Here is a 14,896-nt window from a genome sequence, read left to right as displayed (position 1 = left end):
CTGCAGCCATCCGATTAACGCTTGAACGTTTACAGGAGTCTGCCAGGTGGTCAGGACATTTTCTTTTTACTATTTTCATGTATTTATATCCATAGGAACCCTAGAAAGTGACTTATTATCTCTAAGTACTCCAAGTGGAACCAAATGGACTTATCAGAGACCTCAACATGTATAAAGCTACATATGGGGCTAAAAACAAGTGAGATTTGAACACCTAAGATTCATTGAAATTCCTTTACAAAGGAATAATTATTTTCCTGTACAAATTGCAAGACTTTTAAAGAAATTTGGCACAATATCTTCAGACTGCACATGATGGTTATTATGATGGTTATTATGATGGTTATTATGAGAGAGGCTATTTTGCCATGAACTGCATGTGCCAACCAAAACATTCACTGTTTATTTATTCTGAGAGTGCAAACTACTTTAGCCAAACATATAGATTTAATTTCCGAGGAACACAGATCTGGAACTCGTTAAATCCTCTTTTGTATGTAACAAAGAAGCTTCAGCAATCCAAAACACTGTATCAGTCATTGTACTAACTGTATGTGTATGTGTGTATGTAGATGTAGTCTAATTAATTATTGTATATGTTCTATACATGTGTGTATGTAACTATGTATCATTTTATTGAGGGCACTGCTGAAAAGCAGTATTTTTATACTGAAGCAGTCTCCCTTTATGCAAACAAACAAACAAACAAAAAAACTGCAACACACTAGATGGAAAACTATTTGTGAGATATTATAAACTACCAAATGTGCATGTCTCACATAACTGGTAACCAGCCAAGAGCACACAGCAAAGTCATGTCGAGACACATAATATTTTATGATCACATTTACAAACAGAAGAATACTGAGACAATGCTGTACCCCAAACAGGTTATGTATAGTCCATACGAGACACTGAGCACCATGCAAGGAGTCCATTAACCTTTTTATAATAGAAAGTGATATACTACAGGGTAGCTATAGCTAGATGCTTATGGTGAGTGTTAGCTAATCCAAAATAGCCAATACGATAGCTTTTTACACAGTGTTTCAGTGTTGAGTCCAACATAGTTGCATGTATATGGCTATCAGTGATAATTTCCTTCCTTCAAGATATTCAGTGTGCATTGCAGTGCTGCATGGAGTAGTAGGATTGCAGGACTATATCCACATAACACTTATCTGACCATGTTCAGCTGCAGATGGTAGGCTTGAGCTAATTATGCTTTGAAATTGCCTATTATGCTTTTGAGCAGTGCTCAAAACAAAAATCCAGCCTATTATGCTCAAAATTATGTTCTCAAAATTAAGATTATGTTCTAGAGTTGATTGTTTTAATAGAGTATATCTGCATTTCCTGACTGCTGTATTAGAGTAAGTGCATGCCGACTTCTCTATTAGAGTATCTGATCTTATTCTTATTTCCATAAAGTGTCAATAATCAGTCAAGAAATAGCTAGTAATAATAATGCTGTAAGGTGTTTTTTTTTATATGAAATGCAGTAATAATGTGCAATGTGTTCATGTGCATTATTTTTGGTGCACGCGCATTGCACATTTTAATTTAAATTTTTTGAATATCGTCCTAGCTATTATGCTGGCATAATGCTTGATGCTTTTGCTAGCCTATTATGCTCATAATTATGCCGGCATAATTGGCGCAAGCCGCCTATAACTAGCAGATAGCTAATAAACTCAAATCTTTGCATGGGAGTCTGTGCACTTCATGCAGAACAGTCAGCACCAGCCTAGTACAAAAAGCAGGCAGCTGTCGTCAGCATATTGAAGTAAGCTGCCCTGGTGATTTTGTGATAGCTATAGCAGTAGCTCTAGCCAGCTATATAGCTAAACCGTCACGCAGGGCCGGAGCCCAGAGATTTTGAGTGGTCCGGCCATCCATGGACTGCAATGGAGGTCATGCATACACTGTTAAAAATAAAGAGTAACCACCACTCTAAAGAGTTCCCAGTGTAGGGAGGATTTAACACCACATGGAGAGTAACCAACACTCTGAAGAGAATAACCATTACTCTGAAGAGTAAGTGACACCACCTTCAGAGCATGTGTTACTCCTCAGTTATCCCTTTAGAGTAATGGTTACTCTCCAGGGGTGTTAAATCCTCCCTATACACTTGGAACTCCTTGAGAGTTGTGGTTACTTTTCATTTTAACAGTGTACTACTTCTTATTGATCTTATGTGATTTTTAGATCATGTGATACTCAACTGCATGTGCTAAGCACACACAGCATGCCAAGTTAGGGAGATCTGGGGGCATGCTCCCCAGGAAATTTTTTGAAAATAGATGCTCTGAAATGGCATCTGGAAGCTGCAAAGCCTCTTTCTCCTTTTTGTTAACATTAAGGATAGCGCTATATCCTGGTAATTTTGTACTACAGTGCCAATTAATTCAATTTCATAGCTAATTTTACTTTCAAAGTTTCAGTGAAAGCTTAGTTCTTTGAGATACAGAAGTCATTGGGTTTGTAACTGCTAATGCATGCATGACATGCTCGCATGCATGACATGCTCGCATGCATGACATGCTCGCATGCATGACATGCTCACATGCATGACATGCTCACATGATCAATTAGCCCATGCAGTGCAATGCAGATGACGCACTGGAACTTTTGGGTGATTTGAAGACAATTACCATAGATGTAATGGCTTAGACTAAGTAGAGCAGTGGCTATATTCTATACCAAATGCTCTATTAGAGTATTGCGATGACTGTTCTATTAGAGTATATTATGATGACTGCTCTATTAGAGTATCTCGAAATTCAAAAGTGGTCCGGCCAATGCCACCGGCCGGACCGTGGGCTCCGACCCTGTTAAACCGTGACAGGTACACTAGGTCTAAGTCAGAAGTGTGCTTCCCTAGCTATGTTGCAATTGGGCTATGCTTTTGACACCGCCACATAAGGCCACTCCAAATAAATTCTCTGTTTCCCGTCCACCGCCCGCATCTAGTTAGGCCCCTATTTGGTGATTATTAGTTTCTCATCCACCGCCCACATCCTTCTTAAGCTACCGCATGGTAAGCCATTATTTACTCTGCGCATGCTCAGAAGAACACGTGATACCAAACTGTTATAATTTTTGTTGATGAACGCTACAATGCGCTATATATCACCAGGAGAACTGTTGTTTTCCTTAGCAAATTGCTGCAGTGCCAGATGCAATCGTGCTCTATCGACTTCATCAAAGCAGGCTTTCAGCTGACTGTCGAAAAACAGTTGGCGATCACGAAAAGTAGTGAAGGAAATGTTTGTAGTAAGAAAGAAAGACAATTTGGACAAGGTCTGTACATCAGTGTGTTAATATTATAAAATAATGGCAAATGGTAATACCCTCCCGCCCGCATCATAATAATTAGAAAGGCTGGATGAGAAACTAATAATCACCAAATAGGGGCCTTACTGTCAGCTCTAACTATTCCATTATTCCGTATTCTTCCATTTTTTCCCGGTTATTCTTGCATACTGACAGACTCAGTAAAGGCCAGTGTCAGCAGCGCTATCAAGTTGGCACAAACTTCACGTTTGTGCTATTTTTGCAGCTTAAAAAGGAAGGAACAAGCTTAAGCATGCTATTATGCGGCTTTTATAGTTGTGCTAGGCAAATAATGGCTTGAAAAGCTGCCAATCTTATACTATAGAAATGAATCACCCGCCCTCGTGTAGCTAAATACATTTATTTATTTTAGGCTTTATGGTGTAAAAAAAACACCAAAGGTCTGTTGGTAGAACCAACAGCCATAAAATACGTACAATTAAATACTAACTACTTAAGTAATTACATAGTTACATAGCTAATTAAGATTATAAGTAATTAAAATTGGTTTAGTTTGGTGACTTCTGGAACATGGACACAAGTAATGTAGAGTGCAGTTGGTGTTCTCATCAAAGTTAATCAGGAATGGTCCCACAGATATGATTTCAGTTTAGATTTCAGCAAACAAACTGACATGTTTAGGTCTAGAATTGGTATGGCATTCCACAGGGATGGTAAACGATGAAAATAAGAATGTTGCCGGCGATATGTTGGTAAGATGTTGAGGTAACAAGAGTTTGTTGAAGGCTTAAAATGTCTTTCATTAAGTGAGGGCACCAAACTTGAGTACAGTAGAGTAGCTGTGATCTTACCAATGATACATACAGTCTAACCAATGTAGAAGGTGAATGGGTGGGGGCAAAAGTACGGCGAATTAGTCCAAACATTTTGTATGCACGAGCAGTGATGTCTTTGTAATGTTTATCCCAACTTAGGTCTTCAGATAATATTAATCCGAGATCTTTATGAGAATTGACATGAGGTATAATTGAATTGGACATAGAATAAGAGGTGTCGAGTTTACGTTTGAATGATAAATGAACAAATTTCTTTAAACTAAAATCCAGATCAACATCCCTTGACCAAGTTAAAAGAGCAGTGATGTCATCTTGAAGAGCCTTATGATCAGAGAGTATACTAACATGGATAAAGCACTTGGCATCGTCAGCAAATTTGAGTATAGTTGGCTTTCATGAATGTATGAAGACATGTCATTGATGTAAACTAAAAACAGCAAGGGACCAAGAATACTGCCCTGTGGAACACCAGAAACTACTGAAAGTAAATCAGAATAGCAGTTGTTGATTGAAATAGTTCTTGAACCAAGACCATAGAGTACCAGTTATGCCCATTGACCACAGCTTGATCAGTAAGATACTATGTGACACTGAATCAAAAGCCTTGCTGATGTCAAGGTAAATAACATCTGCTTGTAAGGGACTGTTAATGATTTGATCAGTGAAAATTAGCATCTGTTGTAGTGTAGAACAATTTTTGGTGAAACCAAACTGGGATGGACTGATAGACTTGCTAATATGAGAGATAATCTTGTTAAAGATTAATCCTTCAAGAACTTTTGATACAATAGATAATAACGAAATAGGACGATAGTTCTTGACACAATTAGAATCGCCCACCTTAAATGTGGGCACGATTTTGTGGATTTTCCAACAGGTTGGTAAAGTGGGATTGAGTAAATAGGTGATAAGTGGCTCACTAAGAGCTACAGCACAACTTTGTAGTACTCTAGGGGAGATGTTGTCAATTCCAGCAGATTTGTTGACATCTAATGAGATTAGAGCTTGATAAACATCTGCAACAGTAATGGTAATTGATTGTAATGAGTTGTGTATAGCTGGGAGGTCATCAATCTTCAAGATATAATTATATTTATTACTGTGTAAACTCAATTAGAGTACAAACACACAGATATATTAGGTATAATTACATCATTAAATAATCTGTCAATTGCTCTTTAAAAATGTCTAAGGATGATATAGTTACTAAATGGTTGGGTAGAAGATGGATCATGGACAACTGAATGAAAATATTGATTAAATAGGTTGGCTTTACTGTGGTCAGTATTAGCATTCAAAGACTCAAGGTTCATGACTGATGGAATATTTCTGGACTTGTTGATAGATCTAAGGTATTTAAATATTTTGTTGTTATTAGATGAGGTGTAACAATTAACAAGATGTAATTCGAAGTTCTGCTTAGCTTTTTGTCCTGAAGTGTATTTTCAATGGAGTTGATGACGCTGGAGATATGATTTGTAGAATGACGCTTGTATCTACGACGAGTGTTCTAAGTCGATTAATGCAATGCCTTATCTCAGAATTATCCCAGATGGGATCTTGGTTTCTTGTACAATGGAATAAACAATTGCATACCTTCCACCAGTAACTGTTCAATGATGTGCCATATAAGCTCTATATCGTGACTTAAAGGCATGGTGTGAAATCAGAATGAATCATGTGATTACAGAGACCTTGATAATCTCCTTTAGAAAAGTTGAAAGTAAAGTAAGCGGCAGATTTTGAGGATGTCGTTACACTGATGGATATAGAGAATGTTATGATATAATGATCAGATTGTAAGAGTGGGTCAGGATAAATCTGTAAATGATTAATGTAATCATCAAGGTTGGTAAGGAGCAAGTCTAGGATATTGCCATGATTGTGGGTTGGAACATTAATAAGTTGACTCAAACCAGTCCGAAACATTAAATCACAAAATTGATTTGAAACAGGAGAATGACCTGATAATGTGTCCCAATCAATGTCTGGGAAATTGAAATCACTCAGTACAATTAATTTACCAGAGGCATTAAGTAAGTTATACAGGAAACTAAAAAGGTTGTCATAATAGGTAGTGGTTGAATTTGTGGGTACATAAGTTATACAATATGCTTGAGTCCAGGACGGAAAACAGAGAATTTCAGGGGCGGATATAGGATTTATAAAAGGGGGGGGCTAACTCGAGGTACTAATCTCTTGGGTAGAGGTGTGGGTCAATACTCATATGCTTACATTCAGTTGGTGAAGTTTAGAAATGACAACCAAGTACCACACAACTTAAGTACAAAGTTTAAATCTTGCTGCAACAGATCAATATCAACAGGTGAAGTGATAGGACAATATAGTTTGGTAGCTATCATCAGCAAACAGTCCTTGAAACTTAGTAAGGTTTTAATTTTGTCATCAAACCTATGCGGTACCTTGTCAAATGCTGAAAATCTTAATAGATTCCATGAATGCATGCGTGTACCATCTTCAATAGCTCTATACTCCAATGTTCCATAGTTGTCAACAATTGAGTTTCACAGGATCTTTTACTTCTAAATCCAAACTGTTCATTAAAGAAGTTATTAGATGCAAAATATGACATTATATTGTCTCTAATGATGGCTTCTAAAATTCCACAGAAGACTAATAATAGGGTGACAATTGCTTGGGATTTTTCTGTCTAGGCACCCTTTTAAATATTGGTGTTATTGTAGTCTCTTTCCAGCTTAATGGTTAAATTGTTTCTTCTAAGGATTTGTTGTAAAGGAAAGTGGTACAATAAGTCCATCTTTTACATTTTTCAGCACCGGTGGGTGGCATTTAATGGGACCACATGAGTTGTTAGGTTTAAGGCGATTTAGTTGATGTAAGACACCCTCATGGGTTATCTCAATATGTTGAAGTGTACTGCCATTTGATTTGTCAGGTAAGTTTGGTATTTCAGATGTAGGTTCATCTGTATACACACTGGTAAAATAGTCATTAAGACTTCTTTAACTAATTAAATTTATCTATATCATCTTGTACCTTGGTGAACTACTGTGTTTTTCTTAGTTTCTACCATATCCATTGCAGGGGCGGATCTAGGATTTATAAAAGGGGGGGGGGGGAGGCTAACTCAAGGTACTAATCTCTTGGGTAGAGATGTGTGAAGCATGCTGGAACTAGGGGGGTCTGGGGGCATGCCTCCCCAGGAAAATTTTGAAAAATAGTTGCTAAAATACTGTAATTTGGAGAAATTTCCACATAAAATTCATAATATTTTCTGCCTGTAGATATTTTATATACTGCCTTTAGATTGTAGGTATGGCTCTCTGAAGCATTTTGCTAATGGAAAAGTTTGGGTAGGTAGACAAGCAAGTACATGATGCACCCCTCTCACAATTGCACAACACTGAATAGGTACATGTTAGAATAATAATGTTGAAAGTGGAAAATTTTGAAATTTGAACAATACAAGATTGAATCTGAGAACATTTTCAATGGAAATTGTGTACCTGAATTAAGTATTGCCATACATATAAGCGCTTTAAACAGACCAATGCACTTCAATGTATGTATAGGTGCAGGCAGATTTGGAAAAATTCCATAACAGAACCAACTACATGTTTCCAGTGAATGTTCTATTAGAGTAGTTAGCTGACTGCTCTATTAGAGTATCTCGATCTTGTACACCTCTAATGCTGATCCGGGTCCTTGTTGCATAAACTTTAGCATAAATCCACTGACAATACCTTGGAAAGAAGTTTATAAGGTGGTTTTATGAGTATTTGTATTATTAGTGATCATATTATAATTATGCTAAGACAAAATTTCATTATAATACTCAGCATATTGATCAAGTAAAGCCTAAATATGAAGGGGGTGGGGGTTCAGCCCCCAAAGCCCCCCCTCCCCCCCCGGATCCGCCCCTGCCATTGAGTCCAAATAGAGACTCTCTGTGTGTTTAACATGCTGGCTTGTTTGACCCTTGTTTCTTTACTTTTTTTCAGTGATCTCTATTCCCATGTTTAACTTATTATACTAGTCAATGTACAGACAAGTTTGTACCTCCTCACAACTACAATAGGTGTCATCACTTGGTAGTGGAGGAGATCATGTGATGGATGTTATTTCTCAGTGTGAACATTATGCTAAGGAAATGGGAGTTCAAGAGAGGGATGCTCCTTAGAGACTTTTCTTCAGGCAAGCATTTTTGTTCTTCTTCAGTTCTACTAATCTCATATTGCTGTGTATAAAGGAAAGAGATATTTGCTCCATGGCATGATCCTTCCGAAGATCCAGTTAGTACTAACCTCATATACCAACAAGTTGTCCAAGGGATAAAGTCCGGAGATTATCATTGTGAAAGGGTAAGACAGTTATCTCACTAGAAGTGTTGGGTGCTTCTTATCACTGTTCCTTGTGTCTATGTTGCTTAAGTTGTACTGTATGAAGATCTCTAATATACTCTAACAGAACAATCAATCAGTGTTTGCTAAACAAGTTAATTAGTAAGGATCATGGAGGTTAGTATTACTTTCACACAAAAATATCAGCCTCACAATTCATGGTGTCTTGGCAGTATTGGTTGCCGTACAGCTGGAAAGTAACTTTGGCGAATTTACTGAGATAGGATTTTAGCAAGAAAAGTTTTGGTGGTGAATTTGTTAGTAGCTAATTCAGATTTGTATTGGACAAACAATTTGGCAGATTTTAGCTTGGTGAAACACTTGCCAAACTTTCTGGCTATACAGTAGGTACTCTTTAGGCCAAAAAGTGTCTGTAATACAACCCAAAGTTTTAAATAGAATTTTTATCAACTAATTCATGTCTCAGACCAGGCTAACTCGATATTGGCTAAGGCCACAGTTTTGATTTTTTCACTGTTAGATGTCGCTTCTGCCTGACAGCTACATACCTTTTGGCTAGGCCTGTGCCGATTATACCATAATTTTGGGCATAATAGGTAGCTAAAGCATTGAGCAGCATTATAGACACTGTGCATTGGCTATCAGAGAAGCTGAAACTCTGCATATCTTGTATGCAATAGTACAGTAAAATCAGATTTATAGCTACTTGTGAAGGAAAGGCTATTTATCAATATACTCTAATAGAACAGTCACTGCATGTTGAAATATCCTAATAGACAGAAATATTGGATACTCTAATAAAGCAGCTAAAATATGAGCATATTTGGAGTATAATGGGACACCATTGGACATGATTGGAGCATAATAGTGGAAATTTTGGAGCATTACTCAAAAGTATGATAGGCAATTTCAAAACGTTTGGCATACTGCTTTTTGTGCAATGTACACATCATGGACTTACCTTTGCCTTCCTTTGTAATTGTGTCCCATTTTGTTTGTTGGGACAGCACAAGGTACTGATTCACAGTATTGTACCAATGGCTTTGTGCTTAAAAGTGTCCATAGTTTTTATACAATGCCTCTAACATTTGAAATAAGTAGATTGGTTGTAGACTAGCTTCACATATTGTTCTCTGTGTCTAGGTGTAGATTTTAGAAGCACAAAACTTCTGCATGTCCCTTTACATCCAGAAAACAATACAACAGCAGAGCAATCAAATATAAGCAATAAAATTGTTGATTCTTATTGTTAAGCCATATTTGATCACCTCTTCACATTTCATTGCCATACTTCTGGTTTAAAAACCTGCTTCTAATGTTTACAGAATGAAGAGCTTGCTGCACTAGTTGCCCAGCAGTATTATGTAGACTATGGTAGTGATATGAATCTTCAGCGTTTGATTGGACTGGTCCGTAACAACATTCCTGACTCATGTCTTCAAGGAGCTGGGACAATAGAGAAATGGAGACAGATATCATCAATGCTTACAGAAAAGTATGTAATGCCATCATCAGCGAATAATTTTGGTACATATACTACAGGTCCCATATGTACGAAGTCGTGTTGAGCGTTCTCATGTAAAAAATGATATTGTTAACTTTGCCAAGCTTCATTGGTCTTTACCATTCTCACGCTTATATGAAGCAACCCAGTTATCTGGGCCAACCCTTCCCAAGAATGAAGTCACCATTGCTGTCAGCTGTACTGGAGTGTACATTGTTGATGATCAGGAACATGTTCTCTTAGAGTGTTCCTTCCCAGAAATAACAAATGTATCTAGCAGTAGGTATGAGATCAGTATGTACATTGCATGTCGTGTGTGTGCATGTCATGCGTATTCATGTGTTTGCAAGCTTGGCATATCTTGGGATTCTCTTGTGATGTTTCAGATCTGGTAGAGGATTAGGACAAAGTTTTACAATGACCACAATTAAGGGAGAAGAGTACAAATTTACTAGTGTTAATGGGGAGGATATTAAGGATCTTGTTGCCACATTTTTAGATGGACTACGAAAGAGATCTAAATATGTGATTGCCATGATGGACTACCAAAGCCCTGGTATTATCTACGTAGATGTCTTACTTTTGTAGTGCGTAGTATTGGGTGTGTCTATTTTAGATGAGGACCCATCTTTTCTGAGTTTTCAAAAGAGTGATCTCATTCAGTTGGATTCAGAAGACAGAGAAGACATTATGAGTACTGGATGGTGGTATGGAGAATGTGAACGTACCAAGAAGAAAGGGGATTTCCCTGCAGAATGTGTTTATGTGCTCCCTGCAATAACAAAGCCTGCAATGAAAGTGCTGGTAAGCAAACTTTATTTGGCTATTTTGTTTGCAGATTGAGTAACATTTCTTCTGCATACGTAGGCATTGTTTGTAGAACAGACAGCAAAAACAGCAGAGAAGATCATTGCTACAACACAAATTGCTGTGAATGAGAACCAGCCAGATGTTGATGAAAAGCCACACACTCTTGAACGATTTTCTTTTGACTTTTTCTTGGCACCACAAAACCATACACCTGCAAAAACTTTATTAAGAAAGAACATTTCATGGTCATTTACAAAGGTGAGAACTTAACTCAAATATAATTTAGGCAGAAACGTTACTATTGTGTTTAACAGAGCCCAATTAAACAACCGTTGCTAAAGAAAACTGCCAACCAGTCTGATGATATACAACAACAAGTGCGCCGATCATTCTCGGATATCCTTTGATAATCAATACACTGTAAAGCGGGTTTATTCAAGAAGGAAAATTTTTACAATTTACGCAGATTGGCAGTTATCCACAATAAATTTCCCCTTGAAATTTACAGCTCAATCAAAATAGCATTGCTTGAGTACTATAAATGTCCTGAAGAAGCAAAAATTTTCCTTCTCCAAATTTTGGATGGTGGAAATCTGTGAAAATTTTCCGTAGAAAAAAAATTTGCTGTACAGTAAACATTATGTAGCCATTTGTAATTGTGTGGTTCCTTGACTATATTTACCTATCATGAAATATATGGGTGACTACCCAACAAAGAAAAAGAGATTAAGGACTGAGTTGACTGACCAAATATTTGAGCATCCTCTAATTCATGTGAACTAATGTGTGATTATAAATATCATTAATTACTTGCTTTTCAGGAACCATTAAGAGATGAGGTATATTGTCAGATCATCAAACAGTTAACTGAGAATAAACTGAAGACAAGTGAAGAAAGAGGATGGGAACTGCTTTGGATCGCATGTGGCCTCTTCCCTTGCAGCAACACCTTGCTACGGGAACTCAATTTGTTCTTGCGATCTAAAGTTGCTCGTTTCCCTGTTGCAGCTGCTTGTCAACGGAGGCTACTGAAATCCACAAAGTAAATATTTTCAATAATACATATGCCTCAGGCTGTGCTATTATTAGACATGGGGCTCGTAAATATCCACCACTTTTACTTGAAGTTGATGCCATACAAAACAAAAATACGCATCTTCGTCGTAACGTGTTTTTACCAAATTTCTCACACCAGGTGATTAAGATAATTTTCATTGAAGTATGCATGTAATTGTTTCTGTAGAAATTTGAAGTTGATTCTAGCATGCGCTCAAGAGATTTCTGTGCTGGTATTGCTAAGGAGATAGGTCTAAAGATGACAGAAGGCTTTAGTTTGTTTGTGAAGATCAGTGACAAAGGTATGATGCATTGGTTAAGTAACCAACAGAATAGTTATGATAATCACAACTCAGTGACCAGTGTCCCAGAAGGAGATTTCTTCTTTGACTTTGTTCATCACTTGATTGAATGGCAAAAGAGAACAAGACAATCAAGAGATGGTATGGTGCAAATATATTGTACAGTCAGTAATGTTACAGTATTCAGGCCAATCTACTAATGTTGATTATCAAGTATACTTCATGAAGAAATTATGGTTGACTACTGTAATAGGGGAGGATACCACAGCAGATACCATGTTTCATTTCCATCAGGTATAGCTACTGGTTCAAATTAATAGCACTTTACAGTATATGGTTGTATTTCAGGAACTTTCTAATTATCTTAGAGGATACCACAAGTGTACGAAGGAAGATGCTGCTAATCTTGGGGCTTACATCTATCGTGTCAGATTTGGAGACGCAAAATATAAATTCAACAAAATTCCGTAAGCTGTCAAGAGGGACACGTAACATCTACGTATTATTAATTTTTCTTTAGTTATTTGTTACATAATTTATTACCAGATGATTTAATCCATTCAGGGTATTCCCCAGATGATTGGAAGAAGGTCAATAGATCTTGTGATGTCTTGTGTATTATTAATAATCAATTAGGCCATCATAACTTCTTTTAACAAGCATACAGCCAAGAGCCAAGATGATGCAAAGGTTGCTTTCTTAAAAATCATTTGTAAATGGCCAACATTTGGATCGGCCTTCTTTGAAGTGAAGGTACATTAGTCAATGCCAAGTTAATCTCTTTATACACTGTCTTGTGTCTCTCTAGCAACAAACAGAGCCCCATTTCCCAGAGACCTTGTTGATTGCTATAAACAAAAATGGTGTCAGCTTGATTGATCCCAGCTCAAGGGTTTGCTAATACAATCAGTCTTTGAAGTTGATTAGGCTATCCTTTTAACAGGACATCTTGGCTAACTATCCCTTCACTAAGATATCAAACTGGAGTAGTGGAAATAGTTACTTCCATATGACAATTGGAAATCTTGTACGTGGCAGCCGAGGGGTCACCAACTCACGAAAAAGTGGTATGGATTTCAAAATCTTGAACAAATTTCTCAAGATTTCACGGGTTTCAAAAGATTTCGCAAAATTGAACAAGAGCTGCAAAATCTGATTTTAAATTACAGGTTGGTGTAGAGTGATAAGTTCTGAAATCACCAAAAAGTAGTGAGAGAAAGAAACAGAAGTTCAGCAGGCATATAAGAGCAAAGCGTCACGAAATTGAGAGGAATTGTGAAGCCATATAAAACCAGGAGTAAAGCCTTGGCATAACTATTAAATGAAACCTTACAAAACCAGGAGCAACTCGCAGCTGAAGCCCTATAAACCAGGAAAAGGCCAATCATTCAGGGGAAATCCCCCTCAAAACCAGGAGCAACTGTCAAAGCTCTATCTGGTGTGAAACCCCACAAAACCAGGAGCATCTCAGTGTATGCTTAAGTTGCTTTTGTAGTTGGTGTGTTGCTAAGTTTATGAAGTTTTGCTAAGTTTATGTTGTTAAGTTTGCAGTTTGCTAAGTAAATCCATTCTTACTTTTGTGCAGGAGCAGTTTGCATGAATTCCCCAGGTTTTGTTTGGCTTCTTTCCCACAGCTCTTAGTTTTGTTTGGCTTCCGCAACTCGCTTAATATAAATCGGCTTCTTTCCCACAACTACTGGTTTTGTTTGGCTTCCACAACTCGCTTGATACAAATCCGAGGCGGAGCGGAACATCGGATTTCATTCTTACGTTTGTGCAGGAGTAATCTGCATGGATTCTCCTGGTTTTGTGTGGCTTCTTTCCCACAGCTCCTGGTTTTGTTTGGCTTCCACAACTCGCTTAGTACAAATTCGAAACGGAGCGGAACATCGGATTTTATCGATATACTTTTGGACAGTTTGCATGGATTCTCTCCTGGTTTATGTGGCTTCTTTCCCACAACTCCTGGTTTTATTTGGCTTCCACAACTTGCTTAATAATATAAATCCGAAACGGAGCGGAGCATCGGATTTCATTCTCTCCTGGTTTGTACGGCTTTTTCCCACAGCTCCTGGTTTTGTGCGGCTTCCACAACTTGATTATACAAATCCGAAGCGGAGCATCGGATTTCATTCTTACTTTTGTGCAGGAGCAGTTGAGTGTAAGCTACGGTACCAGAACGAGTATAGAATCAGAATCACGATAACAACATAAGATTTCGTATTTCAGGCAGGATTTTACTGGAGGTGTACGAGATTTCGAAGCAGTTGGTGACCCCTCGGTGGCAGCAGGCTGCTCTGTGAGACATCATTGGTATGTGTGTCTATAACTCTAGCTAGCTACAAATAGTTAGTTGCAATTTTCCACAGGGCTACGAAATGGATGATTTGCTTACATCGTACGTCTCACTATTGGCTGCCATGAACGAGCAGAAGAAGATTGAACAACAAAGCCCCAGTAGGGCAGGGTCTCACTTAAACTTATAAACCTTGGAATATATATAGGTGTATGCAATTATATAACATAGGATGTTTAGCTTTGATACTGAACTTTGTAATGTGTATTTACAGTATAGCTATGTGAGTTATTTATCGCGCATGCGTTGAGCAACGATTAATTGATTTATTATTTAAACTCACAGTACTCGGCAAAACCGTTCTTCCGTACTGGAGTATACATACCATTACAAACACGTACACATCAATACTTATATACAAAACTACACACAATACAAGTAAATAATGATAG

General features: G+C 37.6%; 1 pseudogene; it reads left to right on the top strand.

The window, feature by feature from the left end:
• The first annotated feature begins 5,444 nt into the window (after positions 1 to 5,444).
• LOC136239938 (myosin-VIIa-like) lies at positions 5,445 to 14,655 on the top strand (annotated as a pseudogene).
• The last annotated feature ends 241 nt before the right edge of the window (positions 14,656 to 14,896 follow it).

This window comes from Dysidea avara, chromosome 12 (assembly GCF_963678975.1).
Source record: "Dysidea avara chromosome 12, odDysAvar1.4, whole genome shotgun sequence".
Taxonomy (NCBI): domain Eukaryota; kingdom Metazoa; phylum Porifera; class Demospongiae; order Dictyoceratida; family Dysideidae; genus Dysidea; species Dysidea avara.
This window is presented reverse-complemented; position numbering and strand designations above follow the sequence as displayed.